Here is a 19,652-nt window from a genome sequence, read left to right as displayed (position 1 = left end):
TTAACCCCATGTGCCCTCTGACCAACCTATAGTGTAGCTGGAGATGCTGCACAGAAGTACTGTACGGACAGATACGCTGTATTCTTTCAAAAAACACATTTCCAACAGAAATGATCATTTTTACATTCTTTTCATATACAGGTTAAACAAATGAGACATAAAACGAAATGAAATGAGCTTTAGAGTTGTTGCTAGGCAAGCTGCCTCCCCCCACCTTGAGTCTTTAGGTTAAACTAAACTATAACCTCATTCTGGCTCCAGCCCTGTAGTTAAAACACAGACACGAGAGCAGTGTCAAGAAAGCAAATAAGCAAAATGTTGAACTATACTTTTAATGTTGTAAGTCAATGATAGTCAGGAGCACATTATATAAATACATAAATCATTTCCTTTCCCATAATGGACAAACTATACATTACAATGAGTTGTCTTCCTTTGAATGCATGTCTTTCGTGTAGTCTCTCTCTCTCTCTCTCTCACTCTCTCTATACTCAGGATCTTCTAAAAGGCTGAGCTAGTCATATTCCCCAACCTGGCTATTTTTCAAAACCAGATGACGTCTTTGTCTTTATTCAGGCCCAGAATATACACACTCTGCGCTTGCAGTATGTTACTATATACATGTCTGTGCTCACATATACTGTACATACACAGTGTGCTTTGGTAACACACCTTCCCCAGTTTTCCACCTCCGGTCACCTCTTCATGCCTTTGTTTTCCAGTTTGTTCCGGGAATAGACTGATATTCGAACTTTCTGATAAGAGTTGTAGATATTGGCAGTGTGTGTTCAGATTGAGTCCCACATCACTTTAGCCCTGTTTTGCTCTTTTCCCTCTCTTCCTCATTTTCTCTCCTGCTCCCTCCATGCCTCTACAATTTCCCTGTCTCTCTCATCTCTCTCTCTTCCTCTATCTCACTATTTTTCACTCTCCTTCCTCTCTCTCATTCTCTTTCTCATTTGCCTCCCTGCTTCTTCTTCCACATGTGAGAACTGTCATTATATGTTATGGCATATCGGTTCTCTGCATGCATATGAGCCTCTCTCTTTCTCTCTGTCTCTTTCATGTTTCCCTGGCAGTCATACATTACGGTGGAGAGACAATACCTCCTCCAGATAATGCCATAAATGAGGGAATTTACATACATATGCTCGCATATGCAACCACGGCCTCTCATATCTGCTGCACTCAACGCAGGCTGGATTTCAGTGTGTGTGTGTGTGTGTGTGTGTGTGTGTGTGTGTGTGTGTGTGTGTGTGTGTGTGTGTGTGTGTATATGTGTGTAAAGTGGCGCTCCAGTGGGACCATCATTAGAGTGGATCTAGACTAATGACACAGGAAACTGATTCACACTGAGAGAACTTCTGTAAAGGCCCCCCCCCCCCCCCCCCCCCCCCCCCCCCCCCCCCCCCACACACACACACACACACACCCCTCCCCATACACACAGACACACACTCACACACACTGGCACACAGCCTACTACTGTGGCCCATATTCCTGTTTTTAGTAGGATTAGATCTTTCCCATGAAAAATACTGCAACCAAATAATTTAACCATTTAACTGATCAGTAATCTTCCTTATATACAGACTACTAACTACCACGACTGAAAACTTACTCCACTTTCACATTACACACACAAGCAACATAGGGTGCGAAGGGTGCAACTTTCAGAGCAGGTGCATCTACCTGTTCCCAGCTACAGTAGCTGTTTAAAAAACAAATTTTATTATTTATTGAATTTTTTTTTTTTATGGATCACTATGTCCCAAATAGACTGAAAACTATGTTATTCATGGCTGATGTTATTGACCACTTGATGAGTGAGCTTAGTTGCTTCAAAAAAGTGCATGTGAGTAATGATGTATGGAAAGCTGGAGGTGTCAAAAAAATAAATTAATACAAAAAAAGAAGAATTTGGTGAGATGTCAGTCTGACAAACTAACACAGAGACAACTGATAAACCATTGTTTTTAATCACATTTCTCTCTTGAGGACAATAAGTGAACAGCCTACAATCTGTGGATACATGCTGTGCACACATGCTGCTCAGTCCTCCTCAATACAGCTCGATCATGTGTTTCATTACAGGTGAAAAATGTCAGACTGATCATAGTGTAATACATGAATACGTGAGCTGTTGCTCACCAGCAACAAGAGAATCTATCCTCTCTTGAGACCATTTAGTAGCTGTTCTGGATCTTTTGATGATAGCATGAGTTTCATCAGCCAGCGATACAAAAATTAAAATTTTCCTTCAGAATCTTTGTTTCTAAATGTTTCATACTCTACCAGAATTGCCTCATTATACAACATCTCTGCTCAGTTTAAACCATCCACCAGACCACATACCCGGTCTGGTGGATGGTCCCACAACATGTAACATCAGTTTTTATTGTTGTTATGACTGACTTCAGGAAAAGTTGATGCAGGAGGGAACAATATTTCTGACTTAAGAACTTCTTTACTGGTTCTCACAACCATTACGACCCATTTAGCAATTTTCTTTTCAAAAAGGTGTCCAGCAACAAATCTAATGACTTTTGAGAGCAGGTCTTTACACCTCTCCCCTGAAGACCTCTCACTGACTGTACTCTCATGCTGTGGGCCGACTGTGGTGATATATATTTGTCTGGGGAATTCCATATCCATATATATATATATATATATATATATATATATATATGTACATTGTTAAGTAATGACATCACAGATATGCAAATTAGTATGTGACATTTTTAACAGGCACTGTTGGCTAAGAAGAAAAGTCCACTGGCTAACGCTTACTTATGTTTTGTTGCTGCACCTGTAGTGGTGTATGTATTGTTGTTATATGCATGTAAAAAAGTGCTGCCTTGGTGATGCTTCATTCTGTTGTTTATTGCATCTATATAATGTATTTGTGCAGGTTTCACCCGTCACCGTGACTACAGCTTCATAGGATTATTGTTTTCATGGCTCTTGTGTCTTTGTTTGCTTTGTTCTCTGAATGAAGTCCACTGAGTCTGGAGAGAGAGAGGCCTGTTGCATGCAGAGGTGGAATTGCCAGGTGTAACATATGAATTGGTCAAAGGCCCTGATCGTTTGTTTTACACCTGAGCCCTCCTGCACACAACCTGTGACTGAAAAGCACCGTGCCTTGTTTGATTCCCTCACTTTTCTTCCCTACATGTCGTTCAGAGATTATACTGCGCTGTATTTCACTGTGTTTCCTGAACTGAGAGAGCTCACCATGAGAAAACACTGAACAGATGTTGTTTTAACACAAAACGCTCACTTGTGGAACCGTTTTAATCCCCATCTCCCTCAACCGCCACTGAACATGGAACTGGGCAGAATCTGTGAATTAGCTCGGAGACTAATTGTACCTTGTTGTAAACTTCTCCCGTCACGGACTGGAGAAGGTTTGTTTAAAGAAATCTCTACCAGGGTTTGACCACTGTGGGATTTAAAAGCTGCTGTTCATTTGTATTTATTTTTATTTTTTTCTAAGTTTGATGATTTTTAATACCAGAAAATGTACAGTTTCTCTGAGAATTACATCATTTTCCCTCCTTTTTTTCTCTCTTACTGGTGAACTCACACTTTTGTTCATCATATCTCAAAGATAAGAGGTACGTTAGTGAGAAGGGTTTGTAAGAATGGTTTGCAAGCTGCCTGTGGGCATTAAAACAATCCAGATTTTTTCCCTCTTTCGGCCAAAAGTCCGATTTCAGATAATAAAGTCGTTTTCCACAGTCAAACAGGCAAAGACGAAAACACAAATTTGCAGTGAACCTCCTCAAAGACTCCTTCCCATCTCTCTTTTTTTTTCCATCTGACTCTTTATTGTTTACTTTTTAATTAATCGCGCCGGTTCATTCTAAACATGTCAGAATAAATACATTTTTCATCCCGGTGATATTGGCCCGCCGCTCTGTTATTAATGCTGCAGAGAATTCAGCCACTGTTTGCAAATAATATCCTCAAATTGAATCATTGTTGCATGAATATATGCAAAATATTCATTTCAGGCAGCGTGAGGGTTGAGTGCTTTTAAATTGGAGAGATCATTCATGGCTTCACCTTTTCAGGCGAGATAAAGTCGTGTGCAGTAACATTACAATGTCAGTGTGAGGGAGGAAGTGTGGGGGGGTGAAAAAAGTGAGGGACGAGAGGAGGAAAAGGTAGGAATAATGACAGGGAGAAAGTATTGTGAGTCAATAAAAACAACAGAAGCTGAATTGAATGAGAGGAGAGGGGATGTAAGACAAAGGAATGAGGACAGAATGAAGTAGAAGGCTGTTCTCTCTCTCCCCGTCTCGTTCCATCACTGTGCGCACGTCACACTGCAGGGGCTCAGTGTTTGCATGTGTTTGTGTGCAGCTCTGTAATTACAGGTTGGTGGTATTAATAAGTGTAGATATGTAGTGATAGACAACTCTGCTGCATGTTATATGGACATGAAAAAAATTAAATAACAACTCATCCACCACACAACCATGCCAAGTATGTTCAGGTACATCCTGCTGGGGTCAATCTAACCTCAGAGAACCTGTTGTACCAATGGGACGGGGTACCTCTACCTGCAACTTCAACCTGTGCTAGTGTGACTTCATTAGTATGTGTAATACTGTAGCTCTCATTTGTCAGAAAGGTGTTGGTATAGTGAGTCTGCATGACTGCCTGTGCAGCCCTCTGTGTTTGGTTTTTAACTTTGCTTTGAAAATTCTGTAGCACCTATGTCTATTTGTGTCATCTCTACATGTGCTTTCTAAATTGATAAAGTATTGATTACACACAGTCTAGTCAGAATATTTGTTATTTGCTGGTTGTATAAAAATGTATATGACTGCAGGCAATAGCATTATTTCATTGTGCTTCCTCATGTCTGAAGCCAAACCAACAGTGGACTCTTGTTTATTGGTCTTAATCACACCATAATGGCTAAACCTCAGCTAATAGACAAAAGCCACATCTTAGGCCTTTGCTCTGTATGAATTGTTCAGGAAAACCAGAATCCAAGAGAACAACTTGTCCTGGCTTTACCAAACCTACCAAACAGACAGCAACAATTTTTTAACCAGTGGACCATCAGATAACCCAGTGCACCATTTGCATGTTGAGATGATTTATCCCCCCCCACCTTCCCTCCGATCCCACTCACTCGCACCATTTAAAAGTTTCTATGTCCTGTATCTAAAAGGGGGGAAAAAAACTAATATCCAAAAGCAAATATTATTCTCTCTCCCCCACCTCTGCCCCCCCACTTTTCTCTCTCTCTCATGCAGCTGCAGATTAACAAGTCTAAACACAGCATAATCACCGGCAGAATCAAATTCCTCAGATATGAATGCAGACGCTCTGCTCCCACCAATATTTTATGGTAATACAATAAAAATGTAAAGTTGAAAATAACACTTCCTCCTCCTCCTCCTCCTCCTCCTCCTCTTCTTCTTCTTCTTTTTCTTTTTAATGTAAAAGGTAAGCTGAAGAGTAGTAGAGGGAGGTGTGCTGGAGGTGTGGGGGGGTTGAGTTAGCAGGGGGGTTGGGGGGGGTTCATCACATGGCCCAGGGCTCACCAAGGGATAGGCTGTCGCTAGGAGACAGAGGCAGGGAATGGACCAGTGGCAATGATGTATTAACTGGCGAAGGTGGCTGACAGTAATCTTTGTCACTAGATGCAGTGGCTGTCTAAGTCCTGTCATTTTATGCATCTCATGCAAAACAGATGTACCGGGATACTACAGGCTCAGGGAGGGAGAGAGAGAGAGCGATCCAGCCAGGATGGAGGATGTAAGGGGAGGGGAGGGATGGTGGTGGGTGGACGGGGGGGGGGGGGGGGACAAAAAAAATCATTATACAGCTAGAGGTTGGAAGGGCTGTCACAAAGAATTTCATTATTTTTCATCCGGTCTCGAGAAGGTGGATTCTGCATATTGTAATTTTTTTTCCCGCCACCATAAGCCTCTAAATAATTTGGGAAGTTTCCAGGGCAGAAGTTTTCCTTTTTCTCTTTCGCTCATTACCCAGAGTTCAGGGCAGAGGTGCTCAATCACCCCAGCTGAAGGAAACGCTTACACATAGAAACACGCCCTGCCACCGCCGCCGCCACCTCCTTCTCCTCCTCCTCCTCCCTCCTGTCCTCCCCTTCACTCTCTATCCACACTCCATCCTTTACCACTCCATCTCCCATCACCTCCTCCTCCTCCTCCTCCCCTCCCAACCATTGTCCTTGCTACTCGCTTGGTTCTTCCTTTTTTCCTCCGTCTTTCTTCCACTTTCACTCGCTTCAGCGCCCGTTTGTTTTCTTTTTTTTCTCTCCTCTCTCCTCATCACCGCTGCCCTTGGTAACCCCTTTTAATTCTTTGACTTTCTGCCCTATCATTTCTTCTCCTCTGCTGTTCATAATCTTCCGGCAGCTTTTTCTACTATTATTCTTTAGCAGTAAGCAAAGACCATATTGGGTGTCTCCTTTTCTTAATCACTGTTAAACCTGTTGGAATTAAGAGCTCAGTTTCCTTGGTTTACAAAAAAGATTACATCAATTATGCTTATATCCTTACACTGTGAAGTCACAGATTGCATGGTTTAAACAAGACAGTTGAAGTTAGTTCTTGCTCATGTCGTCCTCCCTTGGAGTGAACGACATGAGCAACCTGTCATTGGTTATGCAGGTCTGATTCAAGTCCATTTCAGATCTGGCTTAAATTTCAGGCCTCTACTCTTGTACCCTATTGTTTTATTTAAAATGTACTCAATAATAAATCAATTACTGGGAACTTTAAAGGTGCTGTACTTCACAATTTGGCACTTTTCAGGTGTTGTATTTGAATGGTTGATCTCCATCAGAAGATATATTTGTGGTTTTAAGAACCAAAAACCATCTCAGTGTAGTTTTACATCTTTTCTCTCAGGCTTCTCTCTGGAGCTCTAGTAACAACAGGTCAGTGAGCCAATCAGAAGAGAGGCTCTGAGCTGATCTTCTGATTGGCTGATGGTTTTCTGAGTGATTAAATAAAAATATAGCAGCTTTCAAATAAACATTCAGAGAAACCAAATCCTGCAAGGTTGGATGGTGGGTCCAGGTGGGCTGGGTTTGGGGCATGGCTGAAGGTGGTGACTGCTTTGTTGTGACATCACAAAGTTCCAGAAGTCCTGACGGCTGGTTTTAAGGCTCAGTTTCTGAATACAGGCCGTGTGCATTTCTCTGTGGACTGAGGCTCTGATACTTTCACAGTATTAATATAGAACCTAGACCTGCTTTATAATCAAAAAAGACATGGATGTCTACCTTTATACAATATGGAACCTGTGAAAAATATTATTATTAAATATCTTTATTCTATAGAGTTATGGTACATATGAGTATGTAGGCAGATTAAACTCCACTTTTCAGTTATTGTGGACATTGTTTTAGAAATAATGCAGGTCTTACTACCTTCAATCAGTTTACAGTTATTTTTGAAAACTTTCCTTCCAAAGTTACCACTTGGGATGAAAATGTTAAATTACTCATATTTATTTGGACCATCCAAACAAGGGAGCTTTAATCAAAGCTGAAAAGTCAAAAATCTGGTACTTTTTGAATATGTTTAGATATGTTTATCTCCTGAGGGTGGAAACACCATCATGAAACACTGCAATGAAACCTACCATACAATGCATACCTGTTTCTTTATAAACACTAACCTGATATACTGCACTGGTCTACACACACTCACATGACGGCTGCATACAGGCCGTTCCGACTGTACTACGTAAAGTACACTACTTATATTTTACTCTTTTTCTACACGCTAAAGCGACACTGTTGCAGTATCTTAATTGCACCTCTATTTGCTGCAGAGAAGCACATCATGGCTTAACGACAGTGTACATAGTGCATGTAGATGGCAGCAGAAGGACAATATCTTTTTATCTACCTGCAATAAAACTCACCCTCTGTCCAAGCCATGAATAACACTTATATTGCTAGCTCGTTTCTTTGCCCAAGAGAGAGAGGAGCGACGAATTAGGGAGGAGGAGACAGCAAGGAGATTAAGAAAAACTGCATGTTTATATACAGAGGAGGAGCATAAAGAGAAAATATGCAGTGGGAGGTAATTCCAACCTAAAGTCATACGACCCACCTCTATAGTCCTTCTCAACTTATTTATTCATTTATTTTTACCTTAATTGAGTATAAATTACTTTTATATAGAAGTAAACTGCAGCAGCAAAATATTTTTTGTAGGAAACATAACTGCAACCAGATTAAATTGTCTATTAACGTAATGAGGATATTTTGTTAATTATTCATTTGGCAGGTCAGATAGATGTTGATACTGAACATTGTGTTCTGCCAAAATGTCTGATCTTGCAGAACAATATCCACTTGTAGTGACTAAAGACTTGTTACACACTTTTATGGTTTTGTTTAGACTCGCACAGGGCTTGGTTAAGGTTTGGTTAGCTCTTACTTTAAAAAAAAGTTCACACTGACTTCAGACAAAAGCTGTTTTTTACCAAAACCTTAACCAAAGTGCTTTTGTTGCCTAGACTGGACTGTGGATATGAGCTGCAGAGGACCCAAAAGAGCAAGGATCAGCATGTTGTCACTTAGTTTTTGGTCAGTAGCAAGTTTATTAGATAAGTACGATAACATCTATGATAAACATGGCTGGAGTAACCTGCTAGTGGACAGAAGTTAGCTGCTGGGCCCCTGTAACATATAAGTACAACACTGAAATAGTTAAAGTCTTAATCTACATCTTGACATGGGGACCTGTATCAAAACAGAGTGCCAAAGCTCTGGAACCCCTGGGAAGCTGCCTGGTGGGTAATCCTGTCTTGAAGGTGGGTCCTGCATTATTACTGAGTCTTGCATTGTAGAGGTGCCCTCTGTGTCAAAACAGTTTTAAAATCTGTTTTTTTTCCCCCTTTTTTAGTGTAAAAAAACTTAAGTAAGTTACCTTACTTAATGGGAACAGGTTCACCAGCCAGAGGGCACGAGGTGGCAGTGGACAGTATAGATCCAACAGCAACTCTTTAACCTTGAGGCATCCTAACAGGTTATTACAATCATAGGGATGTCCACATACTTTTGGCCATAGTGAAAGATTCTAATTTATCCACACATGGTTTTTACCACTACATTTCTGCAGAATATATACTCTCATATATATATATATATATATATATATATATATTGTGGAGGAGAAGAGGGAGAGGAAAGGGTCAAAGCATAAAGTTGTAATAGAGAGACAGAGCAGGAAAGAGAGGAAGGGGGAGAAAGAGATGTAAGTGGGCTCTGCGGAGGCCCCAGTCGGTGGCAGTCTGTCTCTGATTTCCATTCATTGTTAAGATGGATGAGATCCCAGCCGGACCAAGAGCAGACCGCTGCATTTCTTCTTCTTCTACTTTTTCTCCTTTTTTTTTTTGGATAGGGGGCATTATTCAAAACAGAGCTTATTTTTGGTGGCCATTATGCATGCACACCTGATCAGCATGTCAGCCTGGCCTCCCCGCATCGCATGATGGAATGGCCCAATTTACCTCTTTCACCTGCCTTGCATAAAGGCACACAGAGCACACACCGGCAGGCACTCGCTGTACTGTACAACACACACACACACACTCGGTAGAGTGGAGGTGGGAGGATGGAGTCGAGCATAAGTGTGCGTGATCATACACTGATGCAGACACACGAGCACACACACACTGCTGTTTATTTGCAAAGTGTGTATGAAAGTGTGTACTTATACTATGTGCAGCAATCTGAAGTGTTGCATGTGACACACACTCACCTACTGTAGATATACACACACACAAAGACACACACAGGTCTCCCACACAGATCCTAACTGTGTTGGTTGTTACTGAGTCAAAACTGAATTCATTAACAAGTCAGGGCTCTCTCCCTCTCTCTCTCTCTCTCTGTGTGTATCCCCCTTGCTTTCTGAATCTGGAACCAAGCAGAGACTCTTACATATATTGCAACAACAACATCAACAACGTCAGTAATATTTAATTCAATTTCATCAGTCATTTGCAATTAATAAGCTGATAAAAAAAACCAAAAAAAAAAGTTATGTTCCTATGTGTGTTTCTATTTCTGTGGATTAGACCCATGTTTTTTTTTTTTTTTTGTAACCACAGGAAGTGCTTGTATAGATACCCTTTAACTGCTTGTGTCTATTTGCAGGGTGTATCCAGTATGGAATGTGGATTTGGTCAAGGACATCCTCAGTGTAACCCCTAAGTATTAGTCTGGGATTTGCTGTTTCTTCCCAGGATGAGTTTTCTTTTTAATTTGGTCACAATGTGGCTTGGCCAATTTAGCTACAGCTTTCCTGAAGCCCAAGTTTATATTTATGTGCTTGCCCATCATATGAACACTGACAGGCCTATGGTAAGAAAAACAACAATACGTGTATCTCACCATGACTGTTATAAACCTTATTTATTTATTTATTTATCTAGCTATTTCATTTATTTTAGTTTTAAATTTTAGTTAACTAGCTCACAGCACATTTCAAATTGTAGCCAAAGCCCTGGCATGGAGTTGGCAGCTTTAGCTTCAGTCTTTTAGCATGACATCATATATGTAGCCAAGAAAACAGTTAACGTTAGCCATTAGCCTGCTAGCTAACAAAGAGCTACCCAGGTTAAGTCGACTGCATAGCTAACATTAGTTTATTGTTAACATAGTCATGGTGACTGGGACACAACAACCATTGTGAGTGTGATGATTTAGCTAATGGGCTAACGTCTAATGTCTGTATAGCTAATGCTAATGAGAAATGTATGAATGAATGAAAAAAGTAACTGAGTCTGTTGTAACTTCATGACTTACAAAATTAACCCTGGCAAAATTCTAATTTTTTTTTTTTCTCACTTACCTCTCAGGCCTTCCATACACATGCCACTTTATGTTGTTTTTTGTTTTATGTTGCAGTTAAATTTGGTTTTACTTTTAAGTGACTTCTTGAACAAATCTCATTTCCCCTAAAACCTGTAACACCAAATTGACTGTCAAGTGTCAACGAATATCACCACTGGCAACAAACTGGCCAATCAGTCAGTACACAGAATTCATGATTCATTCACAGTCTCTTTGTAATTTCAGGCCCCGGTGCTGAGGCTTAGGAAAGCCAGTACACTGTATTGCGCATGGTCAATGGGAAGACCTGAAAGGTCTGTTCTTGTCCACTTTTTTCTGAAACCCAAGGATTTTTAGTGGTAAATTTTCCATTATTATCACTGTGAACTGCTTATGTGCTGTGGGAGAACAAAAAGTTGTGACCGAAGGTTCCATTGCCATGACTCAACAAAAATTGGGTATTTTGTGCCTTTATTAGATAGGATAGTGACGGGAAATGAGAGAAGAGAGAGGGGAATGACATGGTACAAAGTCCGGGAGTCAAACCGGCAACCCACCTGCTAAGAGCATATGTGCTCACATGGTATGTGTCCTAACCACTCGGCTATCGGGTTGGCCCATAACAGGGATTTCATAGATTTAAATCGGAGGAATGATTCTCTGGGTGCTTGAGCTTTCTGGAAGAAAAAAAGAAGAAGTTGAAAAAGAAAAAAGAAAACACAATATGTGAAAGTGTACTAGTACTTTTACTGTCATATTTTAGTAACTTTAAAATGACTGAGGAATGTCAGCCTTTCAAAGTGTTATTTCGTGTTGAATGATTAATACAATAATAAAATGTCACTACGATGTTATTAAAATGACAGCTTCAGCTTCAAATTGCAGCCTGATACGCTTTACCTGACAAGCCTGATTTTCCCATCACAAAAATAATTTTATTTTCTTCACATTCTCCAGTATTAGTATTAACTAGCATTTGTCAGGTCCCACAAAGTGGCAGGCAAGAACCCAATAGCACAACACAGAAACAGTTCAGGTGAAGGAACGGTGTTTAATAACAAGCCAAAGTCAAACCAGGTAGTCAATCCACGTAGCAAACAAATCCAGTAGGAGCAGGCAAAAGGGAAGGTCCAAAGTCCAAAAGGTAGGTCAAAACACGAACAGACAGGAACAGGATCAGGATAACGGGATGCTGGAGAGCTAGGTAAACACACTAGACAATCTGGCAAGGAACTAAGGGAAATGGACCGGTATATATACTAAGGGCTGATTAGCTGATGAGGAGCAGGTGAGTGAGGGGGCGGGGCCAGGCCAGGTGAATGAAATCAGCAGGTAATGCAGAGCAGGAGGGAGTGGCAGAGTCTGAAATAATAAGAGAGTTAGTGTGGCAAAACAGGAAACAGACAAATGAAAAACTAAAGCCTGGCTGAAGTTGTGACAGAACCCCCCCCTCAAGGGACGGCTCCTGACGTCCCAGAAAAAGAAAACAAACACAAAAAAAAAAAAAAAAAAAAATCCAAACAGAGTAGGTGGGTGGAGGGGGTCTGGAGGAGGGCTAAAACTCCTCATAGTCCCACTAAGACTCCACTTCATCCGAGATGTTGTGCCGAGGTGAAGTAGCGAGTCCCTGACAGGTGTTTCCAGGAGGTGGTGTGGTCCTGGACGGTTGATCGGGATGTTGTTGGTGGAAATCAGCGATGAGGTCTGGGTCAAGAATGTGCCGCGCCGGAACCCACGACCTCTCCTCCGGACCATAGCCCTCCCAGTCCACCAGGTACTGGAGACCTCTCCCACGGCGGCGGGACCGAACCAGGCGTCGGACAGAAAATGCTGGATCTCCATCGATGAGACGGGGAGGGGGAGGGGGGAGGGACTGTCGGAGCCAACGGACTCTCATGGACTGGCTTGATCCTAGAGACGTGGAAGGTCGGGTGGATCCGCATGGAGCGTGGGAGTTGGAGTCTTACTGCAGCAGGATTAATTATCCGCTGGATCGGGAACGGTCCAACAAATCGGGGAGCCAGCTTCTTTGACTCCACCCGCAGAGGCAGGTCCCGGGTGGAGAGCCAAACCCTCTGACCGACCTTGTAGTCAGGGGCTGTGGACCGCCGTCTATTAGCTGCCGCAGAGTGACGCCTCCCTGAACGCAGAAGAGAGGACCGTGCCTGGACCCAGGTCCTGCGACAGCGACGGATGAAGGCTTGAACCGAGGGGCAGGAGACTTCCCTTTCCAGGGCTGGAAAGAGAGGGGGCTGGTACCCATATGCACACTGGAATGGGGAAAGGCCGGTAGCAGAGCTGGTTAGCGAATTGTGGGCGTACTCCACCCACAGGAGTTGCTGGGACCAGGACGATGGATTCCGTGAAACCAGGCAGCGCAGAGCCATTTCCATCTCTTGGTTCATCCTTTCACTCTGTCCATTGGTCTGTGGATGGAATCCAGAGGAGAGACTAGCTGTGGCCCCCACCAGGCTGCAGAACTCCTTCCAGAAGACCGAGGTAAACTGGGGACCCCGGTCGGACACTACGTCGACTGGGAGACCATGCAGGCAGAACACCTGTAGCAGCACCAACTGGGCAGTCTCTTTGGCTGACGGCAACTTAGGCAGGGGCACAAAATGTGCCATCTTGCTGAACCAGTCCACTACCGTAAGGATGACCGTGTGGCCCTGGGAAGGAGGAAGACCAGTGACAAAATCCAGCGAGATGTGGGACCAGGGACGATGTGGAACCGGGAGGGGCCGAAGGAGCCCTGCAGGCGCCTGATGTGAGGCCTTGTGCTGATTGCAGATGAGACAGGCCTTAACAAAGTCACTTGCATCCTTAGCCAATGTGGGCCACCAGAACCGCTGGGAGAGGAAGTCTCGTGTGCGCTGGGATCCGGGATGGCAGGTGAGCTTGCTGGAGTGGGCCCACTGCAGGACTTCCGACCTCAAGGCCTCTGGAACGTAGAGGCGGTTGGGGGGGCAGGCACTAGGACCAGCCTGACCCCCTGTAGCCGCTCTTACCCTTTCTTCCATGTCCCAGGTAAGAGTGGCCACCACACAAGGAGGTGGAAGAATGTTGGCTGGCTCCCCCCCTGAATCTCCTCCCTTCTGGAACTGGCGAGACAGGGCGTCCGGCTTGGTGTTGCGGGACCCCGGCCGATAGGAGAGAGTGAAGCAGAACCGGGTGAAAAACAGGGACCAGCGGGCTTGGCGAGAGTTCAGTCTTTTGGCTGTGCGTATGTATTCTAAATTTTTGTGATCAGTCCAGACTATAAATGGTACCTTCGCACCCTCCAACCAATGTCTCCATTCCTCCAAGGCCAACTTTACCGCCAGCAATTCTCTGTTGCCGATGTCGTAGTTCCTCTCAGCTGTGGACAGGCACCGAGAAAAGAAGGCACAGGGATGTACCTTCTGGTCGGAGGCAGACCGTTGTGAGAGCACCGCCCCCACCCCCACGTCAGAAGCGTCCACCTCCACCATGAACTGGCGGTCGGGATCCGGCAGCTGGAGAATGGGCGCTGTGGTTAACCTGAGTTTGAGGGTCCTGAAGGCGGCCTCGGCTGCTGGGTTTCCAGCGGAACGGCACCTTGGAGCTGGTGAGAGCAGTGAGGGGAGCGGCCACGGAGCTGTAGTTTCGGATGAAGCGGCGGTAGAAGTTGGCAAAACCCAGGAAGCGTTGGAGCAGTTTACGGGAGTCAGGAACAGGCCAGGAGGTGACTGCTGAGACCTTCGCCGGGTCCATCTGGAGACTGCCCTTGGCCACGACGTACCCCAGGAATGAGACTGTAGATGCGTGGAACTCGCACTTCTCCGCCTTGACAAACAGGGAGTTCTCGAGGAGACGTTGGAGCACAGACTGAACATGGATGATGTGCTCTTCTCGAGACTTGGAAAAAATCAAGATGTCATCTAGGTAGACGAACACAAACCGGTTGAGCATGTCCCGAAGGACATCATTGACCAGAGCTTGGAAGATGGCAGGGGCGTTGGTGAGGCCGAAGGGCATTACAAGGTATTCATAATACCCCGAAGGGGTGTTGAATGCTGTCTTCCACTCGTCCCCCTCCCTGATGCGGACCAGGTGATAGGCGTTGCGAAGGTCGAGTTTGGTGAAGATGGTGGCCCCCTGGAGCAACTCAAAGGCAGACGAGATGAGTGGCAGCGGGTAGCGGTTCTTGATGGAGATATCATTAAGTCCTCGGTAATCAATGCAGGGCCTTAAAGTCTTGTCCTTCTTCTCCACAAAGAAGAAACCGGCTCCTGCGGGAGAGGAAGATGGGCGGATGATGCCTGCTGCCAGGGAGTCGTTGATGTAGACCTCCATCGCCTTTCTCTCGGGAGCCGACAGCGAGTACAGGCGGCCTTTGGGTGGAGATGTGCCAGGCTGGAGGTCGATAGAGCAGTCATATGGCCGATGAGGAGGTAAAGACAACGCTTTAGATTTACTGAACACCAGGCGGAAGCTGTGGTACTCTGGTGGCACCCCGGAGATGTCAGGTGGTGGACTGGAAGGGGACGACTGGGGTGGAGACGAGGCTTGTTTCAGGCAGGTGCGATGACAAGTGGTTCCCCACTCACGGATGACCCCCCGTTCCCAGTCAATGTTGGGGTTGTGTTGACGAAGCCATGGATATCCCAGAATGAGAGGCTGACTGGGGGAGTTCAGGATGTGAAACTGGGCCAACTCGTAATGGTTCCCTGACAGCAGCATGGGTATCTGGGCGGTCTGGTGCGTGACCGTCCCCAGGACGTGGCCATCAAGAGCTCGCGCAGAAACCGGGCCAGACAATGGAACCCGCTCAAGCCCCAACTGCTGTACCAGTCCCTCATCGATGATGCAGGCGTCTGCCCCAGAGTCTATTAACACGGCCAGGGTGCGAGGACCATTGGAAAAGAGCAGGCGGGCTGAAAGTCGTGGCCGTAGAGGAGACTGCGTCGTCGTAGGGCTCACCAGTACCTCCTCGATTACGGGCGAGCCTGGTCTTTTACTGGGCAGGTCAATTTGTAATGTCCACCCTTGCCACAGTACATACAGAGGTTTCCCTGCCTGCGTCGTTTGCGTTCCTCTGGCGTGAGGGAAGCACGGCCCAGCTGCATTGGCTCAGACTCCACCGTTGGCCCCTCAGTGGAGTGACTGACCCCCCCTGTGGTCTGGAAAATCGACTGGCGTCTCTCCCGACGACGTGCCTGGAAGCGCAGGTCAATCTGGATGGCCAACTCGATGACCCCATCCAACGTCAGCGGAACTGTGTGGGAGACCAGTCCATCTTTAACGTAGTCCGCCAGTCCGTGGAGAAAAGCGTCTACCAGAGCCTCGGAGTTCCACCTGCTTTGGCGGGCCTTGGTGCGGAAATCAATAGAATAATCCGCCACCGTGCGGTCTCCCTGCTGCATGCCCATGAGTCCCCGTGCAGTCTCTGATCTGGCGGCCCCCAAGCCAAAAACCTTGCGCAGCTCCTCAGCAAACAACTGGAAAGAGGAGCAGGCTGGAGACTGACTCTCCCACTCAGCGGTTCCCCACAGACGAGCTCTACCTGTGAGGTGGTTGATGGTGAACGCTACTTTAGCTTGTTCAGAGGCGAAAGTGCGAGGCTGGAGGGAGAACAGCAAGGAACAGTTCACAAGGAAGGGGCTGCAGGTTTCTGGGTCGCCATCATAGCGCTCAGGGGTCCCCACCCGGGGCTCAGGAGAAACATCGGGGAGTGGTGGAGCTGCTGCCGGTGTGTGAGCCGCAGGACTCATGAGTCGCGCAGTTAGCTGCTGCATCTGTTCAGCTAATGCCGTTAGCGCCCGTGTATTAGCCTCCGCCGCCTGCCTGGCTTCCATTGCGGCAGCGGACATCATGGCCTCGTGCTGCTGGAGGACGCCCTCAATGTTCTCGAGGCGGCTCAGCGGAGAAGGATTGTGTGCTGGGTCCATTCTTGGCCAGATTGTACTGTCAGGTCCCACAAAGTGGCAGGCAAGAACCCAATAGCACAACACAGAAACAGTTCAGGTGAAGGAACGGTTTTTAATAACAAGCCAAAGTCAAACCAGGTAGTCAATCCACGTAGCAAACAAATCCAGTAGGAGCAGGCAAAAGGGAAGGTCCAAAGTCCAAAAGGTAGGTCAAAACACGAACAGACAGGAACAGGATCAGGATAACGGGATGCTGGAGAGCTAGGTAAACACACTAGACAATCTGGCAAGGAACTGAGGGAAATGGACCGGTATATATACTAAGGGCTGATTAGCTGATGAGGAGCAGGTGAGTGAGGGGGCGGGGCAGGCCAGGCCAGGTGAATGAAATCAGCAGGTAATGCAGAGCAGGAGGGAGTGGCAGAGTCTGAAATAATAAGAGAGTTAGTGTGGCAAAACAGGAAACAGACAAATGAAAAACTAAAGCCTGGCTGAAGTTGTGACAGCATTAGTCAATGCAATATCATAGAATTTTGAATAAAAGATGAGCGGCTTCCCATAATTACAGAAAAAGTTTGAACTCACAGGGTGTGTTAGCCAGGCATGATCTGATATGAACTTTCATGTTACCTTTATCATGGAGATGGCGATAAAATATAAAACATGTTTACTACGCTTTTATTAAGTCCTGTTTTTTCTCTGATGTCTTTCCCTGCTGCTGCTCAAAAAGAAAACTTTGTAAGGACTTTTCATTTCAATAAAGAAATAACTGATGCTTTGAACTTTGACTTGTCACTTTATACCTACACAGCAATTAGCTCCATTTCTATCGCTTCTCACCATCTTTCATCAACAGCTTGGTTTTACTTTTCCAGTGACAGAACTGATATATGGTTCATGTCTTCATATCAAAAGGTTAAAAAAGTTCAAGTTTTTTTTCCTGAAAATAAATGAAAAATAGGATGAGGACATGGAGGATATGGAGGAGAAGTACACACTTGATCAGTGTCTTATCAATATCCATTTAGATTTCTGCTGAATATAATAAGTTATATAGGATATGTAAATACAATTACAGCTACTTTGAAAACAAAATTACTTCACACTGGAAGAAGTTGAACTAGGGCAAAGCTACCAGGAGGAGAAATCTAGTTCAGTTAACTAAAGTTACTTATAAAAAAGTTGTTCAAACTTTGTAAAAAAACTGTCAGATCGACAATGGACAAGGTTAGGGTTTGATACAAAATTATACAAAAAAAAAATATATCATACAAAAAAGTCACAACAGTTCCAAAAAGTGCCTACTTGTTCTCAGGTCATACAAAAACCAAGAAATAAAAAACTCAACTATTCATGGGAAAGGGCTGGAAAGTAATAGAAATAAATAAACTGCCAAAGTATGGCCATGATGATTCTTCCTCAGGCTGAGATTCAGGAGTAAAACTACTAGTCTAATGTATGTATTCCACTACTCCCCAACACATGGACAGTGACTCCAGCACTAAAATCCAGGCATGCCAGATACATGTTTGTAGGCACAGTCCTGTCTGAGAGGCGGGGGGGTTATACATGGTCCGTTAGAGACTGGAGAGACTGGACCTAAAAAGTCCGACTGTATCAATGCCTTACAATCTCAAAGAGAGGTTTAGGCAGGAAAAAGGGAGAAAGAAGAAAGATGAGGTAAGAGAAAAGTTATTATGCAAGGCAACAGGAAAAAAATCAGAAGGAGAGGAGAAATGATGGAGGGTGCTGAGAAGAAAGGGGAGGAGGAAACAGAAGACATGCAAAGAAGAGGCTCAGAAGGGGACAGACCGAGGAAAGTACCATAAAGATGAGGAAATGAACTGGGAGAGGTGATTAGGGGAAAAAGAGATGAGAGAGCGAAAGGAGAACACATCAGTGAGTGAGAAAGAGGTCAGATGGAGAGATGAGGAGATACAGCAGCAGGCAGTGACATCATGGAGATGAGCACAAGGGGAGAAGATGGAAGGAGGGAGGTGAAGAGAGATGAGAGGGCAGAAACAGAGAACGGACAGAGAGAGGTGGAGTAATGCCCAGCGGAGGCGCGTCCAGATATTTACGGCATCTGACTCCGTCTCAGCCTGGCCAGCTGGGGAGAGCAGGTGGAGCAAGCAGGTCAGCTCATTAACACACACACACACACACACACACCATTCACCATTGTCCTGTGTTAGCTTATGTTTGAGTGAGACATTACTGTGGCTGCGAGGTTACTGCTCCTCTCCCCTGTGTAAAGAACAGCTTGACTGTTCCATGCAGGCTGGCCCAGGTGTTTGTGTGTGTGTGTGCATGTGTGTGTGTCAGTGGGTTAAAGGGGTTAAAAAGGCATGACCCAAGAATGGGACAGAAAGGACGGATGATGGTGTGTGTTAGTGTGTGTGTGTCCATTAATCGTAGCTGTGCTCCAGGCCAAGCCCTCTGTCCCACCCTATCACAGAGTAGACCACACTCACCTTTCTGTGCAGCACCTCTACATCCACACACACACACACACACACACACACCTGCACACACATAAACATGTATCTCAGCTGTGAAGAGAACCGGACTCTTAGGTCTATTTCAAACAGGCTTATGTAAAAGAAAGGTCCTTATTGCAAATCCCCCTATTTCTCTTATGAAAATATAACTTCAAGACATTTTCAAGACTCTTCTGAACTGTTGTTGATGCAAACTCAGAACTCCCTCTTATGTTATAATTTCAGGATAATTTAGACACATAGTCTTGTTATTTTCAAAACTTTGTATGTAGAGTAAAAAATCAACACAAAGTGCTGCAGTTAAATGACAGTGGCCTAACAATATATATATGTATTTGTATGATACTGTTATTTTGCGCAGCATGGGCATCACATGCACACACACACACACACACGCACACACTGCGGTGCTTGGAG

This window comes from Trachinotus anak, unplaced genomic scaffold (assembly GCF_046630095.1).
Source record: "Trachinotus anak isolate AG129_WGS33_773 ecotype Australia unplaced genomic scaffold, CSIRO_AGI_Tana_v1 ptg000007l, whole genome shotgun sequence".
Taxonomy (NCBI): Eukaryota; Metazoa; Chordata; class Actinopteri; order Carangiformes; family Carangidae; genus Trachinotus; species Trachinotus anak.
This window is presented reverse-complemented; position numbering follows the sequence as displayed.